Below are 20,778 nucleotides of genomic sequence, written 5' to 3' on the forward strand. Positions count from 1 at the left end.
GGCAATTAATTAATTACAAATAATTAACAACAAATTGATAAATAATTAATAATAAATTAATTTCTATAATTAACACTATAAAATCTAAATTAAATAAATATAATGCATAAAAATAATCACTAATTTATTATAATTAAATTACTTCCCACCCTATTCCCCTTTAAACCCACAACCCGCTACAGAACTTAAAAACGCAAAATGTAATTAGGATAATTACTCAAAATTGATCACATATATTAAAAAACAAAACAAATTCTTATACAAAAAAATCAATCACATACTGTTAAAATACATTCTAAAATACATAATACTAATTAAAACTTCGATATTTTAAACAACTATGGGGGTCATTAGGATGGCGGGCGGAATTTGTCCGCCCGCCATCCTATCGGGAAACAGGACCGCCTGCCATAAGGGCGGGGGTCCCGTGGGGGTGATTAGGATAGTGATTAGGATGCGCCCGCCAGAGTGGCGGGCGCATCCTGCATTCCTGTCATTGTGGCGGGCAGTGCACTCAGCACCGCCCGCCACAATGACAGGAAGGCATGTCGTGCATTTCCATGCACAACATGGCAGGCACCGCGCGGTGCCTGCCATGTTGTGCATTGAACTGCAAGGGGGTACCATAGATACCCCGAATGTGTACCCCCCAGAGTCCCTGGGCGCCCGCAACGGTCCCCCGCAGTCTATTGCCACCACGGAAAGGCATGTTACCCCACCCACCATATTAAACCCTTTTCCGCCCGGTCAACTAGTTGACCGGGCGGAAAAGCAGTGGACGGTCTTTCCATCCGCCACGGTCCCCCTACCATAGTAATATGGCGAGGTAAATGGGTGGCAGGCAGGGTCGGATCACAGGCAGATCGCCACCGCCATGCGGGCGGTGGCGATCCGCCCGTGATCCTAATGAGCCCCTATATTTTTACAAACAACATTAACAACTTCAATATTCCCAAAAACGATATTTCTTACCTGCAAATCGATATTGACCAGAATATTCTTCCTGTCAATATTTCTGTATCACAATATTTGTGTATGTCGACATTTTAAACTCGATATTCATAATAATTGTGGGTCATATATCTGATCCATCAGGTGATGGCTTTTAACTCAGTCATCCTCACCCCCATTGGATGGATTACTGCACAGAGTGTGGTTTAGGATTCTTACAAATGTGACAGGGAATAGCTAAGGAACAGCTGGCCTACACTGACAAAGCAATGTGCATTATTATTATTATTAAATTACATTTAGAATGCGCACAGCAACCCTTGACAGGGTTTCCCGGCGCAGGCATGTCCACTACTGCAGACTGAGTAAATGGAAAGCTGATCACTGAGAGAAAAGCCAGGTCTTAAGATCTTGCCGAAACTTAGGGTAGAAAGATTCATGTTTCATGGAACTAGAGAGGGAATTCTGGGTTCGAGATATGAAAAGGAGCAACCACCCATTCTGGTTAGTTTACAACTGGGTGTTACATAATTACCTTGAGTGGCCGAGCGTAAAGACCTGAAAGGGACATATGGATGGGTAAGCTCCTGAAGATAGAACGGAGCGGTTCCTTGTTTGATGTTAAAGACAAAACACAGGGTCTTAAATTTGATACGACTGTCAATGCGGAGCCAATGCAGGTCCCGAAGGAAAGGAGAGATGGATATTTTCCTTGGGACGTGACATAGGAGGCGGGCAGCGGAATTCTGGACCATCTGGAACTTCTTTAGTACCTCCTGACTTCCACCCAGATAAAGAACGTTACCGTAGTCCAGGCGAGAGAGGAAAAGTGCCTGGACTACCGTTCTTTTAGTAGAGTCTGGGAGCATCCAGATGATCTTCCGCAACCACCTTAAGATGGTAAAACAGGTGGCGGCAACGCTAACCGCCTGTTGCCGCATTGAGAGATTGTTATCAATAATAAACCCAAGATTGCGAACTTGGGTAACAGGTTGGGGAAGAGGACCCATTTCCTGGGGCCAATGTTGGGGACCCCAGAGAGGCTTGTGTTTGCCCAAAATAACAACCTCGGTCTTGTCTCTATTTAGTTTCCATTAGATTAATGGGGTGTCACCCGCAAAATCAAAAGGACCTGGGTATAAATGATATCAAAACAATGGTCCTAGACTATTGATAAGATTGATACTATCAATAAAACAATTTTAAATGAGAAAAATGAGAATAGATCTGCAATTTTAGAATCAATCTGTATGGGAGAAAAAATTTCTTGTTGTTATACTCTGTGTGTGACATACAGAGACAGTACCCAAGGGGAGACAATTGTGTTCTCAAGAACAAATACAAGTTAGGCACAATGTCCACATTTCAAATTTTATCAAAAAACAGTCACATTTATTAACAAAACCAAATAAAAGGCAATACTATTTATACACGGCGCAAGTACTATAGAGGTGAAGAGAAAGGGGTGCTCAAGTGATAAGAAAGAATAGAAAAATCATCCTAAAATGCGTTTACAATATTTACAACAATACAACAAGGCGGTAAACCTCCCGCAAGTTGAAAAAGGCCTGTCCAATTCCTTCCAGGGCAAGTAATGGGAGGGGGGGTGGAGAGGGGGTAAATTAAGATACAGGCCCTCAAAAAATGGGGGGCGTCGACGTTTCGACCCTATTGCTCTCGGCAATTTTGTTTCCTCGGCTGCGGGTCTTCTTCAGGACGTACAGAAGGGAAGGGGGGGGGGTGGGGGGGGGGCTTGGCCGCAAATCCACTGAGTTTCCGGATCAACCACCAATGGATCTTGTTTGGTCCAAATTCCTCCAAGTTTTATGGAATTGACCTATCTGTAGGTCGATTGATATAAGGTGGGTTGGCTTGTTTACCAGATGGTAGAATCAATGTATGGTGGGTCAAAGTTCGTAGCCTACCGGCGCCCCCACGGGCACTCCGGTGGTGTGGGTGGTTTAGTGCGCCACTTCTGTCGATTTATACAGATGTAGGCGTGCTCGCTGGGTTCCCTCAGCTTCGATTTACAATAGAGTCGGTATACGTATTCCCTGTGCTTGTTCGAATGGATCTTTCAAAAAGGAACGGGCAATTATTCACCGTTTGCTTTTGTGATTTTGAACCATTTCCAATGGAACTGGTGCACGAAGTGTAAATTGGGCTCAGGCGTTAATTGAATGGTACACTTGGCAAACCTCATTATGTCTAACTCCTTATTGTATTTAGTCATGGCTCATGGGAAAGCAGGCTCTACAGACCATTAAACCATAACCATGTAGTCATTAAGTAGCTGACATGAATCAGAGCAATGCAGACAGAAATATCTGATGTAAAAGTGTCAAAGAGAGCTACACTTATGTCAAGGGGGCCATCCTCTCCACAGACTCACGGGCAAAATATGCATTTACAAGTATGGCCCATGTAGTGGTCCAACAATCCATGCATCTACATTGGCTTGCACTCTGACACACATACTAGTCTACAGTTACAGAAGCTAAGCAATCTAATGGAGTCAAAAAAGAAACACGAACACTTACCAGTACCTCTGGTGAACCATGTAGCCGCCCGTATTGGCTAAGGACCTCATCCACCAGGAGCTCCAGCTGATCTGAAGTGAAAGGACAGGCCCTTACCATCTCTATACGGGCCATGAGTGCTCCCACAGGTCACAACGAGCAGCAGGTGATGGCAAGGCATAGCAAGCCGCAGTGTCTGTTGGCAAGTGACAAGTACACAACCTATAAATAGGTCACAATGGCGGTGTCAGTGCTAGACCAGCACGGAAATTTGTCCATGTTGGTCACATTTTACAATATGTGCCTATGGCAGTGGACCCCTTGGCTGAGCACGCCTACCACGAGTTTCGAACCGAAAGCAGTGGCAAATATAACAGGGCCAATTGGCTGCCATAGTATTCTCATAGGCGGGCTTAGACCACGGATGTAAACATTTCTCTACCACACAGGGTGCATTTGACAATGTGGGACTATGGCTCTGGCCGCTGTGGCTGTGCACGCCTAAGCAAGTTTTAAAACCCAAAGCGTGGCCGATATAAAAGGGCACATTGGCTGCCATAGTATTTTCATATAGGGGTTTAGACTGCGAGGGTCACAATTTCTCTACTGCTCAGGCGCATTTTTCATTATGGGATATGGTAATGGCCGCGATGGCTGAGCACACCTACTGCACAGGTTACACCAGTTAGCATTCACGGTTATTGGCTAACAAATTGCAGCATTGTGCTCCACTCAATATCAGACATTGGTAGCAACTTATCAGGGGACTCAATAGTGTGTCAATCATTGTTCTTAGCTTTCACATGAAATTGTTGTCACCAGAGTTTTTCCAGCATTGCTGTGCCATACCTCACATGCCAGTGTTGTCCATGTGTGCATGGACACACCTTACAAGTTGAGCTGTGTATCCTTGTAATGACTGTGCTAATGTGTGTAATGCTGACTCCTCAGACAGTTACACTGGTCTCTGCACAAAAGGTATATCCATGATATACCCAGTGCTGTAACAGACTCATGTGTTGTCCGGATTTGGGAAAATGGCAGAGTATGCGGATGATGGTGTGCATCCTTTCCATCAAGGTAGGTCATGTTAAAAATAACAGGAATTTCCAACTCAAGCCTAATGCTGTGTGCCACCTGTGATGTGTTCACACCCCACATGGCTCAGTATCCATGATTTAGTAAAGGCACATATGTCTCTCATTTATTCCACTACCCCCATACTAGTAGTTTGTATGTACATATTGTCACCATGATACCTAACTGATGATAATGTATCTCTTGAGCTCACACGTGCACGACACTGATTCCACATGACTGTTCAGCTTGTGCAGGTATGAGTCAATGTGTACTCTCTAACCAACATCTTAGCTTTTCCTGTTTCCACAGATAGGTATCCTGGCAGAGGGGGAAGGAAACAGGCTGCCGTCTACCAGCCTTTTCCAAACCTGTTGACCATGGAGGAGCGAGACATCATAAAGAAGTTCAGACTAAATTGTCAGACAATTCAGTAATTATGTGACCAATTGCCACCTAAGTTAAGAGCTCACAGAACCTATCCCACAGCTCTGACCCAACAGTGAAGGTGATGGCCACACTGCATTTCTTGGCCACTGGTTTATTCCAGTACAAAGTAGCTACATCTAGTGAGATATTGCAACCAATGTTCAGTAAGGTGTTAAGTGATGTCCTTTCTGCACTTATGCAACACATGGAGAGTTATATTAATTTCCCAAGAAGAGAAGAATTGGCAACTGTGAAGGGTGACTTTTATGAGCTAGGTCGTATCTCACATGTTGTAGGATCCATCAATGGCACGTACATTGCCCTTGTACCACCTCAAGCATGTGAGCAAATATATAGGAACTGAACTGGAAACATTATCATTCAATCGAGATGCAAGCAAGTGACATTCCCTGTGGATGTGGTCATTTCAAATGTATGTGCCAAATTCCCGGGATCTGCCAACGTCTCCTATGACAAGCAGAACAGCAAAATACCCCAGTTGATGTCACATCTACAACTGGAGAGGGCTTGGCTTGTTGGTCAGTGAGTTGTGTCCATCTTTTGTGTGCGTGATGCATTGTCATGATTTTCCCCAACCCTGAATTGTATGCCAACCCTGATTCCCTCCTAATGAGCAGGCAGTTCTAGAAACTTGCACTATGCATGCTTGTCAAAGCGTGAACTTTCCCAGAGTAAAACCCACCCCTTTCCCGTGCATCCTGCACACGTTGGTTGGATATGTAGGAGATGGGATTGGTGTATTATTTGAAACTTGTATATGAACATACAGTAAGTATATTGGGGCAGATTTATGTTAACTGGCGCATCCCCAGGGATGCGCCAGTTAATGTGCGCCACAGTGCGCCACAGCTCCGCCACCCATGGTGCGCCGCATTTACACCACGCGCACCATGGGGCAAAAACGGCACAGATGCGTGACGCATCTGTGCCGTAAAGGCGGCGCATTGCTGGAGTTGCGTCGCAAGCGCGACGCAGCTCCAGCAAGGCTCGGGGGTGCCCTATCTGACCAATGCTGCATCAAGACCTACGCCTGCTTCAAGCAGGCGCAGGCTTTTGACGCAGCATTGGCCTGAAAGTGACTGAGTGAAATCTTATAGATTTCACTCAGCCACTTTTGCGAGGCGCACCTGCCCCGGAACGCCCACCCTGCGCCGGAACGCCCACAAGCGGCACAGGGCTTTACAACGTGACGCATCTGCCTAGATGCGTCACGTTGTAAATTGTTCGTAGGGATGCGCCACGTTTACGCCGCCTTGCGTGACGCAACAGCGGCGTAAACGTGGCGCAAGGCCTTCATAAATCTGCCCCTTAGTGCATGGGTTCTCTGTTAAACATGTACTTCGTTTTTTGTGCATGATATTTTGACAAAGTCGTGGGCAACAGTACAAGAAATAACATTTTTGAAGGAGAGGAATCTGGTTGCGGTGAAAACGAACAAAACAACATCAAGGGTGACTAGTATTGCACTTTTCAGGTAAGCGCACGTCAGGTAAACATGCAAGCGTCAGCAGGCTTCTTGGTGTCGCAAGACTATAAATTGCCACACCCATCTTCCAGAAAATGCTTTGCCTTCTGCTGCGATCGACGAGAAGACATCCCCGCTTGCCTGCTGCTTACCGGGAGGACTCCGCCCTTCACAGAAGATCTGTTTTCTTCAGACGGTGCAGTCCCTTCGATCCACAGCATTCCCGGAGCTGCAGAAAAAGAAAACACTAAGGGGTATATTACCAACCAATAGAGATAATTTTTGTCTCTAACTTGTTTAGAGACAAAAATTATCGCCGCACATCAGCGATTTTTACCGCAGATAAACCTTGCTATTAGCAAGGTTTATCGCAAATGCGATAAAAAACGGCCGCAATGCATGAATATCGCTGAAAAGTCAGCGATATTCAGGCATCACCGAGCTAATGCTCTTAGCCATGTTATCCACCTCCCATTGGATAACATGGCTAAGAACTGCTCTGGGCAGGTGTTAGCTTTTGGAGATATTCGCGCTTAGCGCGAATATCTCCAAAAGTTGGTAATAGGAGATAGCGATGTTAGCGACTGTTTCCAGTTGCTAACATCTTGGCACGCCCACTTTGCATGTCATTAGTGATAAATATCACTGACATGCAAAGTAGGGCCCAAGATGGTCGCTATCTCCTACTAGCTGTCGTTAACTGGTGTTAGCGACAGCTAGGTAATAGGGAGATAATTTTATCTCCGCTTTCTTGGCTTTTAAAGCCAAAAAAGCGGAGATAAAGCCCCTTGATAATATGCCCCTTAGTGAAAGTTTTCTAAGCGTTATTTAGGCGCCCTAAGCAAGAAAGCAGGAAGCCAGGGCACAATTCTTACCTTGATTTTCTTGGGACAATTTTTGGAGAACATTTCCTGAAATGGAAAAAAGACAATAATTAATATAAAAAACGAACATTGTAATTCAAAAGGATTTTTGGAATAACAGTTCTTTGTACATTATTATTTATCTTATAGGGTGAATTTAAGGATATTGTTGTGTATTTGGCAAAGGTTATTTCTTTATCTAAAACAGGTTGTGAAGAATATTAGAGTTGGAACAATAGAGAGAGTAAGTGAAACAAAGATTGGAATAAGAAGTTATTGTTTAATGCAGTACTGAATAACTTAGAAACTGTAATTTATTTCAACATTTATATTTAAAACACAGGTACGAACTAGCAGCTGTCTCCTACATAAAGCTACACACCACTAGTCAACTTGAAATAACTTCATGACAACTACAAGGACGTGACGTACAACATTTCTAGATTGCAGTTAGGCGACCACCTAGTTAATCAAAAAGGTCATAGGTTAGAAAAGTGTTTGTTGAAACATCTAGCTTAGACCTATAGTTATTTATACTTTTCCTTGTTGCCTCACAGGTCAACAACTAGGAGCAACTAGCATCCATGATTCGGCCCTCCTCCCTGAATCCCAACTGCGTAGCCTTAGTGTTTCTTACCTACTAGGTTATAAGTTAGGGTACTGGGAAGTCGGTCCATAACGTCTCTGCAAATTCAACGTACAAGCAACAAACAGGTAAGATTGCTTGTGATTCTTACATGCATGCTGCCATCCTCTTCAAATGTCCGAATGATTGCACATCTGTGTGTCTCCCATCTAGATGACTCAGAGTATCCCAACCAGCCTTGGTTGCTGACCCCGCAGAGAAATCCCACAACACCCAGAGAAGTCTGCTTCATTAAGGCCCATGGGAGGACACGTCAGGTAGTGGAGCAGGCTTTTGGGGTCCCGAAGGCCATATTCCGCTGTTGGGACTTGACCGGGGGAACCCTCCTCCATGCACCTAGGAAAGTGTGTCAGATCACAGTCACCTGCTGCATGCTCAACAACCATGCATTGCGCAGGAATATCCCTCTGATTGTGGAGGATGGAGACCAGCAGGACCTCCCGGGTAAGAATCCTGACATGAACACTGATGATAATAGTGGCAAAGAGGAGGAGCTTGACCTGCGTTAACAGCTCATCAACAACTACTTTCCTTGAGTGTAAGTATGCAGAGAGATGTTGTGACTGTGACAGTTACAGTCACGGTCATTGTGAAGAAGTGAGGAGTGGTGGGTTGCTGACTGGTGTGCAATATTGTGGGTTACTTTGTGCGGAGCTGTCAGTGGATGAGCTCTTGACTGATGTGGACGTTGATGATGTAGTTATGTGTTGTCAGATCTAATTCATGTACTGTGTACTCCAGAAGTAGACTGTTATTGTTGTGACATGTTTGAACTGCTACCTGAGATATTCTTGTTGTCTTGCTTTAGGTCCCTTTGCCTGGCCATTTTCATTTGGACATGTCAGAGTATTGACATCAGCTGCACTATGATATTGTTCTGCCTGGCAAAATGGACATGAGGTGTTCCTGGGAATGTCTGACACTGAATATGGGAGTGCAACTCTGGTACTAAAGTAATTGCACAGCAAGAGGAAGGTACACCTTGATATTTCTATTATGTCTCGTGGTGGTGCTTTGCCTATGTGCTCCATCATGTTTTCCAACACATTGTGTTAGTTGTCCAATATGTGTTTGTGTCTGTTCACTTAGATTGCTCCCTTTCTGTGGTTGAACTGGATGTAGGTTAAGCCTGGGCGGCCAGCTACGCTCCGTGCACGGAGTGCATGGAGTGCCGCCTCCTACGCATTTTGCGTAGCCGGCGTAGCCAGGCGGCACTATGCGCGCTCCGCAGACGGAGCGTAGCCGGCCGCCACCCGCCTCCCTCCCGCCCTCCCTAAATACATAAATAAATGTATAAAAAGCTTTTTAAAACACTTACCTTGTCTGCCGCGTCCCCGGGGGTCCCTCTCGCCGTCCCGCCATTTCGGCCCGCGCATGCGCATTTCTCGCGAGGAATGCGCATGCGCGGCCGCCCGCGCATGCGCATTAGGATCCGATTCGGTGGCGGCGCGAACGGCGGGACGGCGAGAGGGAGCCCCGGGGACGCGGCAGACAAGGTAAGTGTTTTTAAAAGCTTTTTATACATTTATTTATGTATTTAGGGAGGGCGGGAGGGAGGGGGGCGGCGCGGAGTGGTGCTACGCGGAGTGCGCGGGTGGGCGTAGTTGTGCGCCCACTTCGCGTAGCTCCGCGGAGCCCCACTCCGCACACTACGCCCAGGGTTAATGTAGGTGTCCATGTGTCCCATCATTGTGCATATAGCATATTACTACGTAAGCTATTACATCGTGTTCTATTACAACATGGTCGTTACAACGACTGCCTTGTTAGAACGCAATACCTTTACATCGCAAGTCATTAGATCGACTTGCTGTAGGGAGTGCGCTAACTGTTGAAATAGTAAATTATAGTATTCCTTAGTTCAGAGCGCCCCATACAGCAAGTCGATCTAATGACTTGCAATGTAAAGGTATCGCGTACTAACAATGCGGTCCTTGTAACAACTGTGTTGTAAAAGCACTGAGATGTAATGGCAGCGCTGAAAATGCTGATTCCCATCATTATATGTCACAGAGCTTAAGTGACCCCACTGGCAGATGTTAGAAACAATCTAACAGATGCAGCTACACCTGTTTGGAGTGTACCAGTGCTGAGTGTTGAATGGAAAGAAGGTGATGCCGAGATGCTGAGAAGCTGATGTTGTGTCTGTGTGTGGAAGGAGGTCTGCGGAGGATTGCAGACTGCGGAAGTCTCGTAGAACGCCGCTGCTGCTGTTTCTTCCCTCTGTCTTTTGTCTCCACCGATACCACTCACCTCTGACAGTACCGGTCAGCCGTAATTCCTCTGGAATTATCCGTAATTATCTTCAGTTTGGCTCATAGTGAGAACCGCTTGAGAAGCAGAGAGCGGCCGCTTCATCCCCTCCCCCAGTCGCAGAGCCTGGCACAAGCGCCACAGCCGTACTGGCCTGTGGCAGTGTAAGCCCCGAGTTTCCTGCAGAAGCGGCCAGGCTAGTGCTGGGTGCAGTTGTGAGGTTGTATTCAAAGGCCCTGCCTCTTATCTGTGTTAGGAGTGGCCATTGCTACACCAACATCCATGTAAATCTGTCCACAAAAGCGACGATTATTGGATGGTAGCAGTCCAAGGGACTGAAGGACGATGAGGAGACTGCAAAAAAGAGGTGAGATACTTTTATGCATTTTCGCCCCAAATTTTACAAATCCAGTGGGCACACTATTTTGATGGGGGTGGTAGTCCAACAATAAGGCTGACTGCATCCTAGTTGGGTGGACCTTTGAGTGAATTTCGATGCCATTTGTTCTTTTGTGGCTTATGCTGTAGCACGCCAAAAAGACTGTCATTACATACGTGCCAGCTCCAGTGATGTCAATTTTTCAGAATCAGGTTGAGTATTTCTGTTGGGAGCATTGGAGGAAGTCAACTGGAGACTTCTGGTGTCCTTAGTATCAAAAGTAACTACTATTCATTGCTGGTAAAGTTCAAACGTAATCAAAAAGCAGCCTCAAAGGCTTTTAAAAAGTTGAGAAATTGCACAGGGTATATGAAAAGAATAGGAACTGCTCAAACACTGAGGAAGAGTAAAATAAGACCGGCGCATTTAAGCATCTCTGCAGGGACACCGTCCATAACTGAGTTTTTTCCAGCAAAATCAGCACCTGGCAAAATAAATCTAGGCCTCAAGTTGAACAACACAGCAGTACAAAAAGAGAGATAGAATATAAACAGGCAGCCAGATGCACCTAAACAAGATTGTAAGGATGAATTAAATCTTTCAACTTTAGCAGATCAGCAACAGTCTTTAGTACAAGCTCCTTTGAAAGATATTGCAAATACATATTTTACACTATTGAACATCAGTCTAAGTCAGCTACCACATCTAGCTTAGGCCAAGGATATGAAGGAGCCCTGGCAGTTACAAAATAGTACTCCTAGTTATTCTCAAGTCTCAAAAGATACCTATCACATTCTGTTATTACAGATAAGTAAAGAAAAACATAATGGAGCTTTTGGTGATAAACCCAAACATAGAGAAATACTGGGGTGGAGAAAGATTCCAAAGAATTCAAAATAGTTTGAGACTTGCAAAATAAAAAAGAAGTAGGTAAAGTTAAAGGAAACGGAGGGAACATCTATCCGCTCTGAAAAGATTTCAAGGTTCTCTCCTAAACTTTCTTATATTCACCCAAAGAGAATTGCAACAGCAACCTTTTCCTTCTGCATCAACCGCTACAAATAAAGGTTCAAAGGTAATAGTGAGTATTACATCTAAAAAATCTCTTCCCCCCTATATCCCATTGGCTACACGGACGGCGAGCCTCCTGGAACCATCGAGCGGCTGTACTTCGCAGTGCACGCAAGCCGACAAACTCACTACATTAGGCATGAGTTCTGCCTGCCGGATCATTTCCAGAGCCGCACGGCCACTGTGAGGAGGTAAGCCTAGGGACCCACATGCTTGACATGCTACCACCCTTTCGCCAAGATCCTAACGCTGTAATGAGTTTTTTTATGCTTTTAGGATGTACATTTAATCGAACTTTCATTTGTGATAAATGTTTTTACCCGCCGCGATTGTCACCGCGACGTTTCCACCCTGAAACAGTTAGTTGGTGTATTTAAACATCCTCCAATAACTTTTGACTTCAAGCTTTTTCTGTTATTGGTATTTGCCTAACAATTGTGGGAATACACGGCATGGTTTAAACACTTTAATGCGCTCTCGCCAGAGAATCTTGCAAACTATTGGCACGCCGTTTTCTCAGCCCATGCGTTCCATATTCTCTACTTATAACACAATATGATCTAGATATAGGCGCCCGACTACACAATGTCCTCCCTTTTATTAATGATTTACTATCCCGCATGCAACCACAGCTGCAGACTGAGTTATCTACCCCTCTTATTTTCAAATGATGTACGAAGAGTTTTCCCTTCAACATGCTATTACGTAGACAATTTGTGTCTGCTTAGATTATCAGGAGCTACTTGCGAGCCCATTAGGGAACATACGCTGTCCGTCCTTTCCTTCACAAGTAGGTGACACTGACATCACCACTTTGACCATTCACCACTTATACCCATAATGTCACTGCATTGAACCCCTTTTAATTATTCCTAGGTGCTCTACCTAACCTCGACGCAAGGAACTAATCACCCTCCCTTACCTAGGGGTCGAAACGTAGACCATCTACCACATGTCAACAAGCTCATAGAATTATATATTTATGGGAACAACTGACCTATAAATGGGCTGGAGAGGTCTTCTTGTATATAACAAAAAATGTGTTTATGTCACCATATCTTTACCCTGTCCCTCACTCACCGACTCACTACCATTTACCCTACCCCTCTTTCTCTTCGCACTAAGAGCACTGTAAATATTGAATGCACTACCAATGTTTAGAGCTATTGCATTGCGAACCATTAATGCATTGATTTAATATTGCATTTAATGCCTGCATAATTCATGGAAATTAAATTTCTGTTTCCTGAATCAGATTAAAGTCTTAAGTGGTGAACAGTTTTTTGATTATATGTTTGTTCACTATATGTGATTTAAGAGAAGCACTACCACATATATAAAACTGGTCAAATCCCGAAATCGTGGACTGGGAGTAGTGTTAGTCTGCTACTGAAGAAGGGCTCAAGACTTTCTCCTAGCAATTATAGACAGATAGCTTTGCTGGATGCACCTGGGAAGATCTTTGCAGCAGGCGTTCTGAACCATCTGAAGTACTGGGCTTTTTCAAGGGGGGTGATTCCAAAGGCCCAGGTAGTCATCCGCCCAAAGCACTCTGTCATCGATAACATCTGACTCTTACAATCACTAATCGATACATTTGGTATAACGAAATCGCAGATAATCTACAGTTTATTTGTAGACTTCTTTGCACCTTTTAACAGGGTCGATAGACCCTGCCTATGAAGGAAACTGATGAAAATTGGGATCCCCGATGCCTTATTAAGATTCATTGTGTCCTTATGTACAACAAAGAAGTGTAGAGTGCAGGAGGGAGGAGAAAAGGGCTTAACTCATAGGATTCCTACTTCAAACTGCCTTAAGAAAGGCTGTTTGTTAGCCCCCTTACTCTTTTCCCTGTATATAAGTGTCTTACTGGAGTGTCTAGTATGTATAAAGAATGTTCTACCTAAAATAGCATCCCATGGAATCCATGCCTTAACTTAATATGAGCGATGATATTGTAATTTTTTACTTAACTGAAAAAAACTTCTTGAAAGTAAATAAGACAAAATGGTCCCTTTTAGGGGAAAGAAGCATCATATCCACTTTAATTGGAAACTAGGAGGTAAACCGGTAGAGAAGGTAAAGGAGTATGTATTTCTAAGGGCCACATCCCACGGAAATGCTTTAAAGAATTTTTATATTTTTTCAGGAAAGAGGCATTTCCAAGCTCTCTTAGAAATGTATCGAATAAAGGTCCCACCTACCCTGATGTATGCCTTAGAATATTTTCCAGAAACTAAAATTGCATTTTCTTCACAAATGTGAAGGGAAATTTCTACGGAAAATAACTAACACTAGTCGGATCACTCCAGTCCAGGCCCTTCAATTAGAATTGTCACTTCCTAGTACTTTTACAAATTGCCCTGGCCAACACAATTAGGTGGGCATACAATACGCTCCAAGCAGCAAAAGATACCATAGGAGCTTTATTAAAACTCAAAACCTTTGAGGTTGGTTAGAGCAATTTTACATTCAACAAAAATCTTGTAGCAGCTCTATCACACTTCAAGTGTTAAATTTCATTATTACAGTCCTGGTCGCGGGCTCATCTAAAAATCTTCTTAATAAATATGACACCACATCTTAGTTTTGATCTAGATTCAACCTATTGTTCCCAGCTATTTTTTATTTATTTATTTTAGTGTTTTATAGAGCGCGAACTTGCCCCGTTAGGGTATCAGAGCGCTTTACTGAGTCAGAGAGTCATACAATAGACAGGATATCACAAGAGTACTGTACATTAGGGGGGAGAGGGTGCTGGATACAAGAAGGATGTGAGAATACAAGGATAACATTACAATTACAATTTCTGAGGACAGACCCCCGGTTTCTTGGTGGGGCAAAGTCGCAGGATGAAGGCAGTAGTCTCTGAGGTGGTTGTGGAACGGGTTTAGCCAAGGAATATACCCATGAGGAAGGATTTAGCCTCCTTTTTGAAGCATGCCAGAGAAGGGATTCTTCTGATGGCCATATTCTTGGTGCAGCCCCAGCGAACACCCGATTCTAGTTATTTTTTTTCAAAAGCGTGCAGGCTGGAGTAGGAGGGCACTGGTCGATCGTGAATTTCTGCTTCCTCCGGATATCACAAGTTTCTGTGCAAGATACGCAGGGGAGTTTGAGTGTAGGACCTTGTGCGTGATGCATGCCAGCTTGAGATGAATCCTAACCTCGAGAGGAAGCCAGTTCAACGCTTTCAGATGAGGAGTGATGTGATCAAATTTCCTTGTGCCGGTAAGTAGTCTGGCGGCTGCATTGAGGCATGCTTTTAACGGTGCTAGGGAGATCTTGGGTAAACCAGAGAGGGTGGAGCAGCCATATTCCAGCCTAGAAATAACTAATGATTGGACTGCAAGTTTTAGATCGGGAGCGTCAAGAAAGGGTTTCAGTTTTCATAGGTAGCTCAGGTGGAATCTGACAGATTTGGACATTGAGTTGATGTGGTCTTGCATGTTTAGATTGTAATCCAAGGTAATTCCCAGAGATTTGGTCGAGTCCACAATGGTCAGGGGACAGTTTAAGGCTGTGATAGCTTTAATCCATGTCTGGATCTTGGAGTTGCTTTTGGGTGGGGAGATTAGGAGCAACTCCGTTTTCTTAGCATTGAGATTGAGTTGGTTGGAGGAGATCCATTGGACGGTCAGCTTCAGGGCCTCATTCAAGGCGAGGATCTCCTCAAGAGATTAGATTTTTATGTAGATCTGAGTGTCATCGGCGTACATATGGTAGGAGAAATTTGCAGTGCGAAGGACTTCGGCAAGGGGTTCTAAATAGATGTTGAAAAGGGTGGGGGACAACGTTGATTCTTGAGGAACTACCACCGTGACCAAGGAGGGAGCAGACAGATTGCCATTGATTAGGAATCTCTGAGATCGGTTTTGGAGGTAGGAACTAAACCAGTCGAGGACTGTGCCATCTAATCCCATCCTAAGTTTGAGGCGTTCAAGTAGCATCTCGTGGTTGACCGTGTTGAAGCCCGAGGATAGATCTAGGAGGATTAGGAGACAGGTTTGTCTTGGTCAAGGGCTTGTAGGGCATCATCGACGATGTGGAGCATGGTGGTTTCAGTGCTGTGTCCAGGTCGGAAGCCAGATTGACAGTCATCGAGTAGATGGAAGTTGTTGAGGTGGTGACTTAGCTGTAGTTGCACACACTTCTCCAGCACTTTAGCCAAGAAAGAAATGTTGGAAATCGGTCTAAAATGGTCTGGGTAGGCTCGTCCAGCGACAGCTTTTGCAGAATGGGGAGGACTTGGTCCTCTTTTAGAGAGTCCGGGATTGATCCCTGCCGGAGAGAGGCGTTGATTATCACAGTCCAGCTGGGAATATTGGATTGGGCAGCGGTAGCAAGACAGTTTGAAGGGAGCGGGTCGTTGAAATGGTTGTTCGGGTTTAAGGTGGAAAGGATTTTGGCGACAGAGTCATCATCGTAGAGTGAGAAATCGGTCCAGTGTGCTAGATTCTTAGGTGAGGACTGTGGAGGCAGGGGGGGAGGAGGCGGAAGGTCAGGGTCCGGTAGAGGGAGTGAGGCAGCACTAAGTTTGTTACCTAAGGTTTTGATTTTGTTTGCGAAAAACGAGGAGAATTCCTCAAATGAGATGACAGACTTGGGGTTTTCTTTTGCTGTTTTGGCCAATTTGTTCAAATGGTGTTTGACCAGCTCAAAGAGTTTGCGTGGTCTGTTCTAGGCATTTCCTAGTTCCGCTCTGAAGAACTCTTTTTTTGAGTTGAGGATGTTCTTGTTGTATGTATTTCTTGCCTGGCGGAGAAGTTTTAGGTGATCGGCCGAGGGTGCTGTCTCCAGATTCTTTCGGCTTGTTGGAGGGATCTCCTCTCGTCGTTGAGTGAACCAGTGAACCATGGGTTTCTATCTTTGACTTGAGTTCTTTTTAGGTTAATAGGGGCTAGGTCATCCAGAATGTTCGACATCGTTGCAGAGTAGTGATCATTGAGGTCACTGACCGATGTAATATGTGGGGGGGGTCGGATATGCAGCGGATCTCAAGTTCATTGTGGTCCAGGTTCTTGGTGTCTCTGACCCAACGTTTAGGAAGCACCGGTTGTGGTGCCCTTGTCTTGTGGGTGCCAGGTAGAAGGAAGGCGATGGCGTGGTGGTCAGACGGATGTATGACGTTACAACGCATACTTTTACAATGCCTACCTTTACATCGCAAGTTTTACAACGCATACCATTACAACGCATAATGCTTTTGGGCGCTGGATAGTGAATAGTTTAATTTACTATTCCAACTCCAGTCCCCGTGGATAGTAGGGAAGGTGTTGGATAGTACATTAAACCTATTCCCTATCCTAGAGCGCCCCCCAGCGTTATGCGTTGTAATGGTTTGCGTTGTAAAAGTTGCATTGTAATGGTAGTTCATTGTAAAAGTTTCGTTGTAAAGGCTATATACCGGTCAGACTAGTCACAGGGGTCCATAAAGATAAGCTTGACGGTTGCCTCCTTAGAGATGATCCAGTCAAGAGTGGCCCCTTTCGAATGGGTTGGGAGTGAGCAAGCTTGGGTCAGGGCTTGATCGGCCAGGAGGTCTTTAATGGCGTTGACATGAGGATCCTTTAGATCATTCCAGTGCAGGTTGAAATCTCTGAGGAAAATGTCTTTGGGTTTGGGGGAGCTCTTAGCTGTGATAATTTCTATGAGGTCGTCAGTGAAGGGGTTGTTCATGCCTGGGGGGTGGTTAAAGATGTGCAGGATGCATAGTTGGGTGGTGTTACTGCAGATTGAGAGGGCTAGATATTTGTAGGAATCTGTAGTATCTGCCAGAAGCTCTGTGACAAGGAGGATCGAGCGATAGATGCAGGCGATGCCGCCACCTTTCTTGTTATGTGGTCTGTCTAGCCTAGCAATGTTAAAGTTGGGGGGACTAAGAGGTCAAGGCATCGGGATTAGGAATCATTAAGCCATGATTCTGTTTGAATAGCTCAGTCGGTGTTATTGTTCAGAATGAGAGCAGCGCCATCGGTGGCATGCTTTACTGCCCATCGGCAGTTAATTAAGAGACCAGTCAGGGAGGGGAGGGAGGTGGTGTCGGGAGTCGGGGGGACAGGAGTACATCCGCTAGATTACTTCTGATCACCCTTCTGTTACAGAGGGGAGCTGATCTGCAGGGGTTGATAGCGACCGTGCAGATGGCGTGTTCAGCACTCACGTCTGATAGACAAGGAGTGATGGGGGCTGCATTATGGTCCTGGAGAATGTCATGGATTTCCTTTTCAGTGAGGTCTAGCGGATTTGTTGTGATGAGGGAAAGGTTGTAGGAGAGGGCGAGGTCAAGGGTTTCTTCCTCCGATAGGCAGCTAGGGTGCTTACGAGGGCGAACATGTCTCAAGGATGTCGGTAGTGGGCGTTTTGGGAGCTCTGGGATGGGAGGGGTTATAGGTCTTATTCTGCTTCTCTCTAATATAACATCTATCAGCAGTATTTGAAATTTACTCTTGCACACAGCGTGCGACATAGAATCATTTTGCTTCACTTGGGGATCCTGCCTTTGAACTGCTATACCAAACATTGGGATAACTCTACTGAGGATGCTGGAATATTTAAGCTTTGCAAAGGAGGGGAACAAGATCAAGCTCACATGATATATACATGTCCAAATAAAAAAGTAGTAGAAGCTCAACACTGTTTCTTAAATCCTTTACACTTTAGAAATAATATGATTACTGTGCAATATCTGATTGATCTTATTTATTCTCCCCAAATGAATTTCTTTCTAACAATTTATACAAATGTGTTACATCTTTTTCATCATTGCATTAGTATTTAATGGAGGTCTAAATGAATTAATACAGGATGTATGACGTTACAACGCAGGCTATTACAACGCCTGCCTTTACAACGTGGTTTTTATATCGCATACCATTACAACGCATAGCACTTTTGGGTGCTGGATAGTGAATAGTTTAATTTACTATTCCAACTCCAGTCCCGTGGATAGTAGGGAAGGTTATTGGATAGTAAATTAAGCTATTCCCTATCCTAGAGCGCCCCCAGCGCAATGTGTTGTAATGGTTTGCGTTGTAATGACCACGTTGTAATGGTAGTGCGTTGTAAAAGTTTCGTTGTAAGTGATGTTTCCCATTAATACATAGAATTGAACTGTGCTGAGTTACCGTTTTGGCACCCTGTTGCTGTTACTGTTTGGCTGTGTGAAGTCTATTGTGGGCTACTTAACATGCCTGAAGATGCAACAATGACAAATTTGTGAGATCACTCCGCCATTGGACATTGTCTGGTGTTGCCTCTCCCAAATTGCTTCTGAGATGGACATATGAAAATTGTAGGTACTTGACATTACACAAGTGACAGATGTGTCATGTTACTGTGTGGATGACCTTCTCCTTCCAACTACCTACGGTTGTGACCCTGTAATATAGATATGTGTGAAGTTTACACATCAATGTCTGTGTTTGGTGACATGTTTGGTATACTCATCAGCAAAGTTAGCTTGAGCTGCACCAAGTGCCTGCATGCATTATTTTCCACAACTTACACCTGGTGAAATATTAGCAGTTGACTTCATAATATACTACATCAGAAACATACAGCATGTACAAATGGATGTGTAAAAGATGTATGTATTATATGACTATATGAGTAAACAAAGGGGCATATGTACAAGGGAAGATACTGAGTGAGGCGTTAGCCTTCCTGCCTTAACGCTTCACTCCGCCACTTCAGAAACACAGGGCTGCACCATATTTACAAGAATATGGTGCAGCCCTGCGTTTCCCCCAGCGCTGGCACTACACTTTACAGCCTAGCGCTAACACAGGCACCCTTGCACCACCGTGCAAGGGTGTCTGCATGCAGGGGAAGATTGTTTATGTGCAGGAAGGTCACCTTCCTGCACATAAACAATCTTTAAATGCCACTTTGTAACTTCTATGTGTGCTGCTTAATGCAGCACACACAGAAGTTGCAAAAAGGCATTTAAAAAAAAAAGATTGCATATGTGCAGGAAGGGGGACCTACCTGTACATGAACAATCATTGGCCTTTTGCTGTTTTCTTATGTGCTGCACAACACAGCTTAGATGAAAACTGCGAAAACAAGAAGAAAGGAAACATTTATCTTTGTTGCGCATGGGTATGACCAGGTTTTCCCATAATTCTGTTGCTGCCTCCTATTTACGACTCCCTTGTAAATTGGAGGCAGCATTAGAAACAATGGGTGTTCTGGTGGAACGCCCACAGCAACACCCATTACCTTCCTATCACAGGCTAAGCATAGCGTGAAACAGGGCATTATTTAAAAGGCAGTGTTATGCTGCCTTGTAAATAAGTCGAGGCCCTTATCGCCATCACAACATCACTAAAATTGATGTTGTGATGGCGATGGGGGCTTGTAAATATGCCCCAAATTGCCATAACGTGGGAAGGTAAACACAGAGGGGTGAAGTTGTCAGTGGTGATAGATGATCACATCAGAGCTGTTTCCACATTCTATAAAGTCCACAGTCCAACACACTCTTGCCATCCAAATTGAAATGTGTAACAGAATAGTCCACACACTCAACGTGCTGCACACCAAGGGTGACTTCAGGGGTGGCTCTGCTTCCTGGCATGGGTAGGTTCCTTGCCATTAGACTCTCAGGTGGGACATCCCTCCTTACGTTTGGGGGGTTCTACTGCTTCAGGCTCTGAGTTGTCTGAGGAAGCAGCCTCTGACAGGGCCTCCCTCCCTGTGGCAGCTGCAGAGGTAGAAGGTGCAGCTGGGGGCTCCCCAGAGGCTTCTGATGTTGTGAGGGAGGCCTGACAAAAGCTGTGCTGATGACCTTCAGCACCCCAATGAGCTGGCCCACGTTCTCAATGAGTTGTTTGAACCTGTGGTCCATGGACAGCTGCAGCAGCTTGATCTCTCTGAGTTCCTCCAGTTCGTGGCCCATCTGTTCTTGGTTGCCTTCATAAGAGCCTAGGACTCTGGAAATGGTGGCCTGTGGTCTCACGGTGTTAGCCCCCTGGACCTGTGCTCTTGGCTGTGCCTGCACCCTCCCACTGTCCCCTTCATCCTTAGTGAGTGCGGTTATTGCTCACCTCCGGAACCAGTCCACAGGTTGTGGGGCAGTGCCATGCATTGTTATAGCT

The sequence above is a fragment of the Lissotriton helveticus genome, chromosome 2_1, assembly GCF_964261635.1.
Source record: "Lissotriton helveticus chromosome 2_1, aLisHel1.1, whole genome shotgun sequence".
In the NCBI taxonomy this organism is placed as follows: domain Eukaryota; kingdom Metazoa; phylum Chordata; class Amphibia; order Caudata; family Salamandridae; genus Lissotriton; species Lissotriton helveticus.